The sequence below is a fragment of the Callithrix jacchus genome, chromosome 1 (assembly GCF_049354715.1).
Source record: "Callithrix jacchus isolate 240 chromosome 1, calJac240_pri, whole genome shotgun sequence".
Taxonomy (NCBI): Eukaryota; Metazoa; Chordata; class Mammalia; order Primates; family Cebidae; genus Callithrix; species Callithrix jacchus.
This window is the reverse complement of record NC_133502.1, coordinates 57,993,322-58,009,270: the sequence shown is the minus strand read 5'-3', so window position 1 is coordinate 58,009,270 and position 15,949 is coordinate 57,993,322. Positions and strand designations below refer to the sequence as shown.

The following is a 15,949-nucleotide window of genomic DNA, read 5'->3' as shown; positions in this document are numbered from 1 at the left end:
TCCTGATATTCAAATATACATGTTTTTATATTAAAATAATTTCAAGTTGTTTTCAAATATGTGTCTGAGTTTAATTTTCACTTTTTTCAAAATTATGACTATATTTTTTCCTAATTTTAAGAGACAATATTATTTATGGCAAACATTCTACTAAAATAAATATCTAGAACAATGTCTAGTGTACAGGAAGAACTCATTACATAATTGTGGACTGAAGATAGAGAAGGTTGCATTTTTAGAGTTAAACTGCCTATAATTTACTACTCAGAGAACTACTGTTAATTTTTTGATGAGTAAATCTGCAATTCTTCCTTTCCAATTATAAAATTCAAAAAACTCAGACCTGACTGATTTAACATTACTTATCATCTTTATTTATTCTACCTACTGTGAATATCAACATTTTTTACTGCAGAAATATTGGTATGTTTAATATTGAGGTGTTCTACTAGCCCCTGCTGGGATGGAGAATACATGACATACACATCAAAATATCATTCTAAAATATGAAAGAGGATTGGCGTACAAAATGAAAAAAAGGATTGCGAACCTGTATCTCTTTCTACTTCTTCATTCTGTGCACATGCACACAAACACACAATTATATATTTTATAAAAAGTGGTACATACTAAACACTGTATATTAAACTGCATTTGCCTTAAAATTATATAATATTTCATGAAAAATTATGTACTATTTTATTTTTTCATGTCAATAATGTAGTTTCACATTATTTTAATAATGGAATTCTAGGCCAGTCAATGGATATATTAAAATTCATTTAATCAGTTACTCTCTGATAGATATATTGTTTACTTTAGATTTTCTTTTTCCAAGACCAGGTCTCACTTAGCCACCCAGTCAGGAGTGCCGTGGCACAATATCAGCTCATTTCAATCCTTTCACATCGGCCTCCTGAGTAGCTAGGACTACAGGCATGTGTCACTAGGCCTGGCTAACTTTTGTACTTTTTTTAGAGATGGGGTTCTTCTGGATTGCTCAAGCTGGTTTCAAACTCCTGGGGTCAAGAGATCTGCCCACCGCAGCCTCTCAAAGTTCTGGGATTACAGGTGTGAGCCACTATGCCTGGGATTCTGCTTTTAAGATTCCTGACTAAAAAAATATATATTACCTATGCTGTCCACAGGAAGTTGCTGAATCTTTTTTATGCTGTTTTCTGCTTTCTTACAAGGCATAATATTTACTATCTATAGGGCGGTTGTAAAAATTAAAGATAAAATGTAATTATTCATATAAAGAATATGATCAACAGTAAGTGCTAAATACATATTAACACATATTATTATTTTTGTTAAAAGCAAATTACATAAAGCATTCTTGTGCAGTTAAACTTTAGGATACCGATGGGCAGACATATTCTCTATAAAAACAATATTTCATTTGGCCTAAATGTTAGCAGTTGCATAAGAATAGGCTTTTATTCAAGAACACTTATGATTATAAAAAAGTAATTTACTGGACTGCTAATTAATTTTATTATGTATTTCATTTTGTACTCTCTAAACCAGGCTTGGTCACCTTTGCTTAATTTTTAATAGATGATTTTAAAAGTGACAAGCTTTTGGTAGAGGATTTTCCAAAAAGTGGTTTCTAGATATTTTAAACTTCTTAAAATAACAAAGTAAATTCTAAAGTGAAAAAATATTAAGGCTTCTCTACAAATTATGATTTCTTTTTTATAGAAGGAGACCTTGTAGGAAGGAAAGCTCACACCAGGGAGAAAATGAAGGGAAGTTTCTACCGAAGAACTGTTGTAGGATAATGAATATTAGAAATTTGGATGCATACAATTGCTTCTGATTCCATTTATACTTCTTTTCTTATAAGGAAATTGAAGTACAGAGATTTCATTCACGTATTTACAGCCAGCTAGGAATATAGAACTAATGTCATTGGATTCAAAGTTTAGGGTTCTTGCTTTTATACCAGTTGGGATCTCATGATTGGCATGCGTTTATCACATTGAGGTATCTATAGAGTTTGAGAATTTATATAGTATGAATAATTGCTGATATAAAGTACTGCAACTTGGTTCCTAGATTGCAGATCACTTTGGAGGAGAATTTTTAAAGACTTCGATATATTAAACATTAAAAACTATGCTGTGACCTATGTATGACACATTGCCACAGGAGCTTTCAAATAGGAACCTGGCAGTAGTTTCAAGAGGTTCTCTAGCATGGTCCTGTGTAGTAAAAATATTCACAAATTTTGGATACTATAGAGCAGCCGAGGATCCTCATAGATGCAATCTCAGATTTAATGTATTAAATTTACTTAGTTTTATTAAATTTATTTAGTTAAATCAATTCTCAGATTTAATCATAGAAATGGTTCTGATTATTGTTTTATTCTAGTCAAAACAGTCCAGTAGATCTCATTGCTTGTATTTGTGTTTCATCTAATTCAGAGCTGAATAGTTAGGAACAAAGCCATTCCAGGGGGTATGACCTGGTATTAGAAACTGTAGGGAGTGTTAATTAGAATGAGAATAATAAATCTGTAAAATAGATGTGACAGCGATAAATAGAATAGAACAGAAATAGAAAACACAATACACACAAAAGCTAGATGAATCATATAGTACTTGAAAGAGTGCAAAATTTGAGTCAAAAGAAACTTGTTCATATTATTTACTCATATTGAAACCTTCACTAACCTTTCCATAAATTCCGTAGGCCTTAGTTTCCCCATCCACAGAAAGAAATAATTATAATGGACCTATAGAGGTGAGGATAAAAGGAAATAGATTGAAAGATATTGTAATATAGTGGTAAGATCATCCTATAAAATAGGTAAGGAAGTATGAGATACAATAGAGTAAGTTCTGGGTATAAGGGTGAGTCCTTTGAAGTAACCAAGAGCTGAAGAGCAATGCTGCTGGCAAGGACGGATATTTACTCTTATCCTAAGCACACTCTAGAGGAATTTGTAATATGCTTCAGGAAGCTTCATGTGTCGAAGTGCATTTTGTTTTCAGGTGTTCCCATGGCGGTACTGTTTCCGCAGTTTTAAGTAGTTTGGAATTTAATATAAACATGCTGCAAATCACCTAACACTGAAATCCACTTAAAAGAAATATGAACAGTTTTTCAATCAAGTGCTTTCCAAATGTACATCCTGTGAGGGAGGTCTGCATCCTACAGAGAAAGGAAATGATTGTGTTTTTTCTAAACTATGACCTAATTAAGCATAGTGCATACATAAAAATTCATCTTTAATAAATTATCTACAAAAATGTACAGAGTAAAAATTTTAATTATATGATAGAACCTAGATCTACATTTTCTAAGTAAGGAGTCAACAGCTTTTTCTGTTAAGGGCCAGATAGTAAATATTTTAGAGTTTGTGGTCCATGAAGTCTCTATCAGAAATACTTTACTTTGCTATTGAAACAGGAGAGCAGCCATAGAAAACAGGTAAATGAATGGGACATGACTGAGTTCCAATAAAACTTTATGTTCAAAAACAGATAATGGGCCATGCGACAGCCATTGTTGTAAAGCATGACTGTTATCAATATTTCTTAAGTTATTTTTCCATTTGTTTGTGTGTGCCTGTAAAAATTGCACCATGTAGATTATAAAAAGTTTCTAACAAAATCAAAATTATTGTTATTTTAAAGCTAGATATAGAAGAACACAGGCCTATTGTCTCATGAAGTAATTGTCATTAAGTAAGATTGCTTGAAATTAAAATCTTTAAGCAAAGAAAAAACTGGAGATGCTTGCAGATATTAAGTGGCAGTCTAATAAAGAGTACAGCTGTTTTGTTTCATTTTATGCTAATGTTTAATTAAAAATATGTTAACACTAGTAAAGAGACTATTTCCATTGAGTCATAATTTTAAATGTGGTATATATATTCTTATATTTCAGAGAGAAAGTGATAAATACTGTAGTAATCTAATACTCATTAATTTGATTAATAATTATATTTTTCCTCAAATTTGGGAATATATTTTCCTATGTAAAGGTCATGTCAGAGGTTGCCTTTCATTTTTTGGGGGGGATGGAATTGGTAAATAATTATCTTTGAAGCCTATATGTAGAAGGTCGAGGATTTCAAAATTTACCCAAACTATTTATTAAGGGCCAGATATGCTTGGTTGGCCAAATATGTTGGTTGATTAGCTAGTGGACTGACTTGTTGTTTATAGTTATAAAAAAGTAAAAATTCTTTATTCCTATCAAGAGTTAAAGGAAAAAAAATAGAAAGGCATTGTGTCAGTCCATTTCATCTTAAATTTTGTTTATTTTGTTTTTTTTTTTGTATTAGGAATTAAAATGCACCTACAAATGTGACAGCTTGAAAGACTGATGCAAAACAGAGAGACAAGTAAATTTGTTGATTTTTTAAATTTCATTTGTCAAAGGTAACATTACGTAAATAATAATTGATTTGTCTTCTAATGGACAATTTAATATTTTAAGGTGTAAGAATGGTGAATTGTGTTTACCAAAATTATTGTATTCATAAAGTTTCTTATTTTAGTATTTTGTGTTTAGTATATTAGTTTCTTATTTTAGTATATTGTGAAAAAATAAATTGATGGAAATATATATAATAGACTTGTAGTCTGTTACACGTTTGGATCGCCTTTTAAAATAGTTATTTTTTTTTTTACCTAGGAATTTTACATAATGATTGAATAAATGTAGCATATTAAATTTCTTTTGCATTTAAAAAGGTAGGTATTCATAGGTGCCTAGTTTGACAATTTATATGAGTATAATGATGGTAAGTAATCATATGGATAAGCCTGCTGCATGTATTAGAATATTTGATAATAAATGGCCATGATTGCCTTTTAATGTCATTGATCAAAGAAAAATCTAGTTATCAGAGTTACATATAAGGGTCAGCATATTAAAACAATAACATTAAAGTTTAGAAATGTAGAAGTGCAGATTTTTTCAAAGAATCGTTTTGGTATTAAGGGTGAAAGTAGTTCTAGTTTTGTTTATTATGTAACAGTTAATTGTAAAAAGTATTTTCAAGGCAAGTTACATTGATTTCTCATCAACTTATTTCCAAAATACTGGAATGGTTCCTCATTTTTCTCCATTATCTCAGAGAGGCAGTACAGCAACCGACTGGTGCTGGCAGGCTCTGGCAAGTGTCCTTGTTCTATAATGAATTGGGTATATGATGGACAAATCTATGAAAGTCACTTAGCTGCAGTTTCTCTGTTTGAAAAAAAAAATGTGAACAATGCCTCCACTTTATCTACTAGGGCAATTGAGAAGAATGAATAATAAACATCACTACAGTAATATACTATTTTGTAGACCCTAATACAAGACATTGTACTCTAGCTGCATTATAAACAATATAATTTATATTGAGTCTAAATGTATGTTTATAATGTCAACTATAGTTTCCAAGCATGTCCATAGCAGCTAAATGAATTAGACTAAAAACTGGCTTGATCATAAAAATTTAATTTGTACAAATTTATTTTTGTGACTTAGCAGCTTTCTTAAATATAATTATATTTAATTTTAAGAAAATATATCTACCAAAAGACTGCATTCTCAGGGATAATAAGTAAAGTAATATCACTAATTTATCTTTCTTCCTTATATTCATTTTCTTTGTCTTTATATGCTGAGAATATTGGAAGAAGCTGTTTCAGAAATGTAATAAAATTTCACTGGCCACAAATAACCTTTGAATTATTAGTCCAGGAGGCCCAATGGCAGAGAATCTAGTTTTTGATATTTCTTTCAGTGGGGAAAGTCTTCAGTATTCCTAATAGAGATGGAAAAATAGCATGGGAGGAAGAAAGCAGAGGAAAGTCTCCGGAGATAAGTCTGGCTGAGAGATAGCAAAAAACAGAAAAGAAAAGAATTTCAAATTTACTCCTACACTGCCACTGGAATAAAAAGGGAAGACTGAGTTTTGAATAGGGCTGAGATGAAGAGGCTGACAACACCGAAGAGAATGGGTGATTTTAGGATGTTGGAGTTAGCAGTCTTTAGTATTTTAATTTCTGTCCTCATGGCATAACATTATGCCATTGCCAAGGAGAAAACACTTCCAGCATTTAGTGGCATCTCAGTTAGCCCTGGGATTCACGATTCAGCAAATATTTAAAGGGGATGTATGGCAGTCTCTATTTTATGTGCTTTCATAGATAACAATTAGGGCTTGTCTTAACTTTTGATAATTTCAGTTTTCTTTGTTCTTGTCAAAGATAACTTTTTCAAGATTCACAAATTACATAATTAAATGCTGGCACATCAGTTATTATTAAAGTTATCAGTGTCATTTCAAAGAGTTAGCATTTGCAAGAGATCTTAATATATACCCAGATGACTTTAAGAAAAAAAAATCTAAGTCATTCTCATTGAGCATCAGACTTAAAATTCTTGCTTACAGGATGCGGCTGTACTCTCATTTTTAATTTAAAGAAATGCTGGGTTTTGCTCAATATTGTGAGAATACTCTATGTTTTTATTATGCCTTTAGTAGCAAAGCACAAATGTCAACCACACTATACTTGTATAAAATGTATTATTTTGAAAACCACTGATAAAAACAGTTATTGCTATACTTCATGCACTTTAAAAATTCCACAGCCATAGGTGCTGTCAGATAACTTTATAAGTGGTGGCTTAAAATGCTGTTGCCTACTTCAGCAATATAGAAAGAACCACACCATATATTCTGTGGAAGGCAAAGCTATCAGAAGCAATGTCGGTATGAAAAGGCTTAAAGTGAATTATTCACCTCTTAACACTCCCTGTGTTCAGTCTACTGCAAACAGAATGCTTGTTATCAATGTGAAAAGCAATGGCTTTGAATTAAGGCAAAAACTTGTTTTGTAGTTTTTAATCCAATGGCATCAAGGTAGGAAATCAACCTGGTGTCCCTAACTCAAAGGGATTTTTTCAAAATTTTATGTCTCTTTATCCTTGGATTAGGAAAACACTGAAAATATAAATTTAACCGAATTTATAATTACAGGATTTAACACCATATCCAGAACAATTATTTTTTAGACAAAAATGTTGTTCTGTTCACTACACATCCAACCACAAATTAGATTTTAAGAAATGAGTTGCTCTCTTAATGACATAAATACTTACATTTATTCTAGATTAATACAGTAGAATTAATAATGTCCTCCTGCTTATATTTCAAACAGTGGAAGATCATTTTCTGTTTGACATACTTGTCTTTATAGTCTATTTAAAATGTATAAAAATAACGTTGACACAAACATGCAAATCTTATACAGATAATGCAGAAAATAGGTTTATGTACCATCTATTTATATTATTCAGGCAAATCTTTCTAGAACTTGCTGCAAAATGCTGCATCTTTTATTCCTTGGTCTCTAATCTGCTGCCACTCTCATCCAGTGTATTTTTTACTTTAAAATACTACAGCTTTTATATTTAGACTTTCCGTTTGAATCATTTTTATGTCTCCTATTTCTCTCAGAATCAAAATTAACGTGAGGCAAGGGAGGTAGTTAAGGCACAAGATTTAAGGAGACACTCTCCATGTCTCGCTTTTACATTCCTGAACATATTTTTAATATTTCTAATAAATTTTTAAGATCCTATTAGTTAATCCCTTCAGCTCTCTCATTCCTGGATCTGTTTTTATTAATTTTTCTCCCAGATCTAGGTTATATTTTTCTGGTTTATTGCATGCCCTGTAATTCTGATTGAATCTCAGATATTGTGAATTTTACATTGTTGATACTGGATTTGATACTGTCTATGTTCTAAGCTAAGTGTACATCTGTGAAATTAATGTATCCACTGGGCTGAGTAGTAGACTCTGTCTTAAAGGTTCCAGTTTGGTAAAGAAATGGACAGAGAAAGGCAAGCGGACTTGAAGAATGCTATTAGGGGGGTTTTTTGGTTGGTTTGGTTTGGTTTTATTGAGGCGGAGTCTCGCTCTGTCACCAGACTGGAGTGTAGTGATGCAATCTCAGCTCATCTCAACTTCCACCTCCTGGGTTCAAGCGATTCCCTTGCCTCAGCCTCCATCTCTACTAAAAATACAAAAGAATGCTAGCAGTTTATAATCCACTGCCTCTTATGTCCCCACACCAATAATTCTGAAAATGTCAGAATTCTATGTCAGAATTGTTCCTTTCATAGGAAATTTCCTGAGTATCTCATGACTCTATCTACAATGGGTAGCATAAGATAATACTGGCTAATTAGCACCAAGGTTATTTATATCTTATACAGATATATCTTATATAGATAGAGTAGCATTGTATATCTACATGATTATGTATTTTTAGTATCTCTACATATAATGCTACTCTATCTGTAATATGCTACTCTATCTATAATGGGTAGTATAAGATAATTCTGGTTAATTAGCACCAAGGTTAATTATATACCTATATAATCATCATAGTGTGTGTATACTCTGATATATAACTACCAGAGTATGTGTAAATTAATCCCAGATTGAATTCTAGCAGCATTTACTTAAATGGTATATATGATGGTGAAAAACTGGCCATAGAATGTTTTCCTACTGCTCACATTATTCTTCTCTCTTCCTTTTGCAGGGATACATTTGAAGCCTAGTATTCTGATATTTTTTTCTTAGAAATTCGTTAGAAATTAGATTTAAAATGATGAAGTCTTTATTTTTCTTATCCCACAGGTGTCTAATTTTATAGAAATTCAATTGTCATATTAAAGTTTACCATATACTCATCCAGTTACCATTATTTCATATCATTACACTACTGCACAATTTAAAAATTAAAAACTTATAATGAAAATTGTATTATAAATTATTAAATTTGCATACATTATCTCATGTAAACTTACAACCCCACGTTTTAGATAGTATTATATTATCTTAATATTGCTGCCAAAGTCGTAAAATACATTTTGCATACATTTTGGTACATCTCAGAGGCTAACCATTTTGTATTGCATGTCTTTAGGGTTTTCACAAAGTATTACATTTACTTACTTCCAAAGGTAAAATCAGTTTTATGAGGCATTTTGAAAATTAAAATAATTCACCATTTCTGAAGATAAATTCTAGTCCTCCGTGATCTAGCCATGTTTCTTTCCTTTGGTCAAAAGAGAAGCTACTACTTTGCAACAAGTGAAATTTGAAATTTTTACATAAAGTATTTATTTTATGACTGGGTAAATCAGAGATGCACGCAAAAAAAATAAATTCTTTGAAAGAAATAAAATGTGAAGGCTGAGTGCAGTGGCTCATGCCTGTAGTCTTAGCACTTTGGGAATTCGGGCAGGTCCTTTGAGCTCGTGGGTTTGAGTTCCAGACCAGCCTGGGCAACTTGGCAAAACCCCAGGTCTACCAAAAAAAAAGAAAAAAAAATTAGCTGGTGTGTTGGTGCATACCTGTAGTTCCAGTTACTTCTGGGACTGGGGCAGGAAGATCAGGTGAACCTGGGAAGTCCAGGCTGCAGTGAGCCAAGATAGTGCCACTGCACTCCAGCCTGGGTGACAAAGTGAGAACCTGTCTCACAAATTTTAATTAAATAACATTTGCGCTATGGATCTGTTGCTATGGATTTGCTGGTGTGGTTAAGTAGATCTATATTCAAATCCATTTTTATTCTGTCCAAACAAATGTGAAATTTCTACATAGGTTTTAGAAATTGGCTCAGTATCATTTTAAAAGACAAGTTCAGAAGCACTATTTGTTGATAATATTCAATAAAATAACTTGTAGTATTATATTTATTTTCTGAGACAGAAGAATACTCAGCATATATGTGATACAGATAATCACATTAGGTATATTTTGGTATTACCATTTTCTTTTAATATTAGTGACAGTAAGGTGAACTTTTTTGCAGGTGTGTAGTTCTATGAATGTTCATAAGTGTGTTGTTCCATGAAACAAACAAGATACTGAACAGTTCTATTACCTTAAAAGCTTCCTTATCCTATCTCTCTATCACCCTTTCCCTAACCTTTAACCCTGGCAAACACAGATTTGTTCTCTTTCATAATAATTTTGCTTTTTTTTAATGAGTAGTCTTATAAATTGAATGATACAATATGCAAATTTTTAAGATTGATTTTTTTCACTCAACATAAAGCTTTTGAGATTCACTTGGATTCTTACAACAGAAGTTCATTTTTTCATTACTAAATTTTATTATACATATGTATGAATATGTATGATAGTCTGTTTATTCACCTTTTGAAAGATATGCTGATTCCAGTTTGGGGCAAACATACAGAATCTTGTGTAAGCATAGTTTTTATTCTTTTAGGATGTATCCCTAGAAATAGGATTGCTGGTTGTATGATAGATTTACATTTGACATTATAAGAAATAACCAGATTGTTTTCCAGGGTAGCTGTACCAATTTGTGTTTTCACCTAAATATATGAGAATTCTAGTTGTTCCACATCCTCATCAGCTCTTAGTATTGTTTTTAAATTTCATATACTGTAATAGATATATAGTGTCATTTTGTTGTAATTATAATTTTGTTTTTCCTAATTGCAGATTATAGTAAAGCTCTCTTCATGTGCTTATGTACCATCAATATATTCTATATGATTTAGTGTTAAGCCTTTCAAGTGTTTTTTTTCTTAGTTTTGACAGTTCTTTATACAGTCTGCATATACCATAGAGATTTTTTCTCAAGTGCTGTAGCTCATTTTTAAATTCTCTTAACAGTGTTTTTGTAAAACCAACATTTCTAGTTTCATAAAGTCCAACTTTTTCTTCAGTGTATCATGCTGAGATATTGTCTAACAACTGCCTAGTGCCATATCATGAAGATTTTCTGCTCAATTTTCTACTAATTTTTTTTAGTTTTATGATTTACATCTAGGTCTATGCTCCATGTTTGAGAGAGACAAAGAGAGGCAGTGTGTATGTGTGTGTGTGTAATGTGTAAGGTTCATTTCTACTGAATTATGTATTGAATTGTCTTTTCAACTTTGTCAAAAATCAATTGTTCATATTTGTGTGGGTCTGCTTCTGTCTTCTGTTCCATTGATGTCTGTATTCATTCGTTTGGCAATATGCAGACTTCATTAGTGTGGTTTCAATAGTAAGTCTTTCTTTTTCTCTCTCTCTGTTTTTAAGTCAGTCTTGCTCTGTTGCCCAATCTGGAGTGCAGTGGTGAGATCTTGGCTCACTGCAACCTCTGCCTCCTGGGTTCAAGTGATTCTCGTGCCTCAGCCACCAGGTAGTTGGGATAACAGGCACATGCCATGACACCCAGCTAGTTTTTGTATTTTTCTTTAGTAGATAAGGGGTATTTCACCATGTTGACCAGGCTGGTCTCGAACTCCTGGCCTCAAGTAATCTACCCACCTTGGCTTCTCAAAGGGCTTACAGGCGTGAGCCACCACACTGGGCCCAACAGTAAGTCTTAGAGTAGTTTAATTCCTTCATAAGTTGATTCATCTTTTTAAAAATTGTTTTTACTATAGTTCATCTCCTTTCTCACATTAATTTAAGAATCATCTTGTTGAAATAAACAGAAAATTTTGCTAAGAATTTGCATGGAATTATGTTACACGTATACATTATTTGGGGGTCCGAATTGTCTTCCAATTCATAAACATATATCTCTCCACTTACTTAGGTCCTTTAAATTTATTTCATTGTTTTTATAATGTTCAGCATAAAGATCCTATACATTTTTAAAAATATTTATTAAATAATTAACTGATAGGAGCTATTGTAAGTGTATTGCTTTCAAAATTTTTGGTTTCCAATAGTTCATTCTAGAATATAGAAATATTATTGATTTTTGTGTGATGACCTTAAATATAGCTACCTTGCTTAATTTACTTATTAGTTCAAAGAAGTTTTGTTTGTTTTGGCTCCTTGCTGTTTTCTGCCTAAACAAGGTTGTCTGTGAATTCAATGATATCATCTGTGAATTTTTTTTTCTTTCTCTCCAATTTCTATGCCCTGTATTTTTCTTGCCTCATGGAACTTATTAGGGTTTTTGTTAGAATGATGAATAGAAACAATGAGAGTGGACCTCCTTATTTAGGAAGAAAACTTTGAATCTTTCAGTATTAAGTATGGTACTAGCTCTACATTTTTTTGTAGATATCCTTTGTATAGTTGAGGGAGTTTCCTTTTAATCCTGGTTTGCTGAGAAATATTATTAACAGATGTTGAATTTTGTCAAATATTAATATATTTATATTTTTGTATTTAATATTTTAATAGTTAAAAAAATCCATTTTCACTACTTTTTCTGTCCTCTTAGATTAACTTCTTAAAGACATGTAAGTGACTATATCAAAATAACCTACTTCCACAAATAGAGAGCTTTTCTAGTTTCAGCCAGCATGACTCAGTTTCACTACATGCTTGCTTTTGACCTTTGTCAGACAAGTTCCTTAAAAATTACAATAATTTTTTTTTCAGAATTTGAATCAGATAGCAAGTTGTAGAAGATTGCATATCCTTAGGATTAGTTTATTACTGAATACTGCTGATAAAATTGTTGATTTTTAATATTATTTATAAATGCATGATAGGTTGCTGGGTACTAGAAGAGAAAAAAAAAGGCAAATAATAAAAAAATTTATATTCTTCAAACTTTATCCACTTTAGGTCTTTGCTTGCTTCCTCACTTATTTATTAAATAAGCAAAGATATCTACATTTTTATTATCTTTAACCCACCAAAAAATGACAAAAATCAGTATGATGTTATTTCACATCTATTTTGTTATGAACAAATAATTACTATTTCTTAAAAAGATAAATTTTGTCTCATTTATTATTGATTTTTTTGTAGATTTGCAAATAGATCATCATTAAATTTTTAAAATAGCTACTTGAAAACATGTATGGAATTACTCACCAAGTGTAGGTTCATATGATATTTTTAATGATAAACGAATTCTCATGTTTACATGTTTATCATATAAAGTCAGTGTGTTCAAGTTAAGTTTGAAGAGAAAACACTGTAGTGATTAGTTTGCATGAAAGACAAGGTTTTCAAGCATTGTAAATATTCATATTCAATTACCCTGCTAAGCCCTAAAATGTAGAAGTATCAGACTTCAAATTCTACTCTCTTCCAAGACTTAAAATTTAAGAATTATAAATGGACAAGGTAAAACTCAATATTTAGAGTTTAGTGTTGTAAAATATGTGAAAGCTCGAAGCTCTTCTACTTCTAATTAAATGATGCTGTCATACATATGGTTTTTTCTCTGTTTTTTTATTTTTCTATGCAAATACTGTTATTTTACATTCAGATTACTTTAAATGAATTTTCAGACACCCTTAGAGTCTAGATAATGAAAATGTTACTTTCTATATTAAATCAGTGTGATTTTAATAGTGAATTAGTTATATGTTTGTTAAAGGCCAAATGGCTATTACATTATGGTAATTATATACACATATTCCTATCTACTTTAATGGATGAGTGCAGACATTATTAGTAAACTTCTGTTACTCTGCTAGTGATTAAATTGTAAACTTTTAAAATTGTACTTTGTGAAATTTTATAATTAGACACTGACTTCGTTGTTCTACCTCTTTTCACCCTCTCACCCTGCTCCTCCTCCTTCAAGTAGCTTTCCTTTCTATCTCCCTCTTTCTTTCTCTTTCTCAGACTTTTGTTTGTTTAGTTTGTTTATTTTTGTTTTTGAGACCGGTTGCCCAGGCTGGGAGTGGTGATGCTGTCACAGCTCACTGTAGCCTCAACATCCTGGGCTCAAGCAATTTTCCCACCTCAGCCTCCTGAGCGGCTGGGACTGCAGGTGGGCGCCACCACATCTGGCTAATTTTATTACTGTTAATATTATTTATCGAGATTGTTCTCAATATGTTGACAGCGCTGATCTCGAACTCCTGGGCTCAAGTGATTCTCCTGCCTCTGCCTTTCAAAGTGCTGGAATTACAGGCATGAAACATCCCACCCAGCCTTTCTTTGGCTTTTCTTTTGTTTTCCCCGAACTCTCTTCTTTTCTCTCTTTTTCTTGTTTTTCTATCTTCATTAGGACAATATTTGGCAGCAGTACAATTGCCCAGAGTTCATCAAATACCCAGGCATAAATACATGTGTGTGTACATATAATTTTAATAACTCTTCATTCAATGGAAATAAGATTTTATTTCCTAGCTTAAGTTTCTTATTTAATTAGAAACGCTTAGAACTTTAATAATATGCAAACCTTTTTAGATTCTGTTCCTATCAAGGCAAGAGAAAAAAGTTTCCTCAGCCCAATTCCTTGTTTCTAAATGAACAGGGATCCACATCCTATGAGGCTCCACTTAATTAAAACCATTAAAATCGCAACACTACTTATAATAGTACTTATATTTTCTAATTAGAGTTTCTGATTTCACATTACATTTTATTGTCTCTTTGATAACTTGGATTTTGTTTTCTTAAAGTGTTCTAAAACACTCATATTTAGCTCTCAACTGACAGCAATAGTGGATTAGATACATGTGTTTGACCAATTCAAAGGATGAATTAGATTTTATTAAGTTAAAATGTGAAGTGACTAAGTAATTACAGTTTTAAAATTTCTCAAATTTTTTTTTGCAAACATTTTTGCCACTGGTGTTGACTACTGCTATTAACATTACTAGAACATCAAGTTATCCTTAAAACTGATGTTTTGTCAGTTTTCCATTACTTTTTAAAAAGTAAGATGCTTCAGTGAATCTAGAAATTGATATAATACATTAATGGAAAATGTCTGCTACCAACTGCTAGTAAAAGACGGTTAGGAGTGAGCAATGAATCCACATTGTTCACTTTATCTTTGCATGTACTTTGAGAAAGGTCATTTGCACAAACCAAAAAAGGTTATATGTTAAGAAATTTGTGAGGGCTTTTTTCTGTTCCCAAACTTGACACTAAAACTTACATAATACTTTAAACTATCATTCTTAACATGTTCTTTTCTTTTTTCAGTAATTGCTCACAAAGCCAAATGCTCTGTATTACTATATGGGATGAAGAAAAAAAGAGTATCTTATTTTAAATTAGCCTGATTAATAAAGAAAGCACATATTGCACTACATAAAGTCTTACCTTGGGCCCTCTGCTTCATGAATTGCATCCTCCCCGTGTCACTGATACTTGTATGCTGAATGATCTTGTAGGAACCCATAGCTGCTTCAGAGTATAATGCCGTGATATTAACTGATGCAGAAAACAGGAGAAGCTTTGTCACTGAGTCAGCTGCAAGAAGAAGTAATGTGTATGAATGTACAGTATAGGAAAATCTATGAAAGATCCAGTCTCTTTCTCCCAAAAGACTCTGTTCCATGATACAAGGAGAATTCAGTTCTTTTTGGCAGACCTCCACGTCAGTTTGGAAGCAGTAAAAACAACTGCAAAAACAAGCCTGGTTTCTCAATGTCTTTACGCTTATGTTTTAAGTAACACTTTTTAGCTCTCTTATTTTTGTTTTACTTTGTTTTTAATAACTAGAAAGTGAAATAGAAATCCATTTCCACTGGATTGTTTGAATATAATTTCCATAGTTCGGATGTAGCTGAGAATAAATTATAGAGATGAGTTCAACCATATGTGATATGCTTGTATCCATTACTGGCCAAATTTGAAGAAAAGGCCCTGCATCTCTTAATTGAGGAGTGGATGACTTTAAATGATATTACATCAAGAAAGGCATAGAATCCCAGCAGATGATGCAATTATGTTTAAAAATGAGTATTATTAAATAATTCACTCTTTTAATATGGCGAAATTAGGTCATTTTCCCACTCCTCCCACAAATATTCAATCTTAATATCTAAGTAATGAAACAACACAGACGGTGTTATCCATCCTGGTACTAAAAGAGAATGCCAGTTATGACAGGCTCATTGTTTACTTTAACAGGTAATTTGTGGACCGGAATCATTTAATTGTTCTGAGTACATAATTACATGTCAGCAATTTCCAATTTAATTAAAATGTACAAATCTGAAGATTAGG

At 31.8% G+C, this 15,949-nt stretch overlaps 1 protein-coding gene across 6 annotated transcripts in view; it reads left to right on the top strand.

Moving 5' to 3' along the window:
• PCDH17 (protocadherin 17) overlaps window positions 1-15,949 on the top strand; it is a 96,186-nt gene that overhangs the window by 20,863 nt on the left and 59,374 nt on the right. The window lies entirely within an intron of this gene.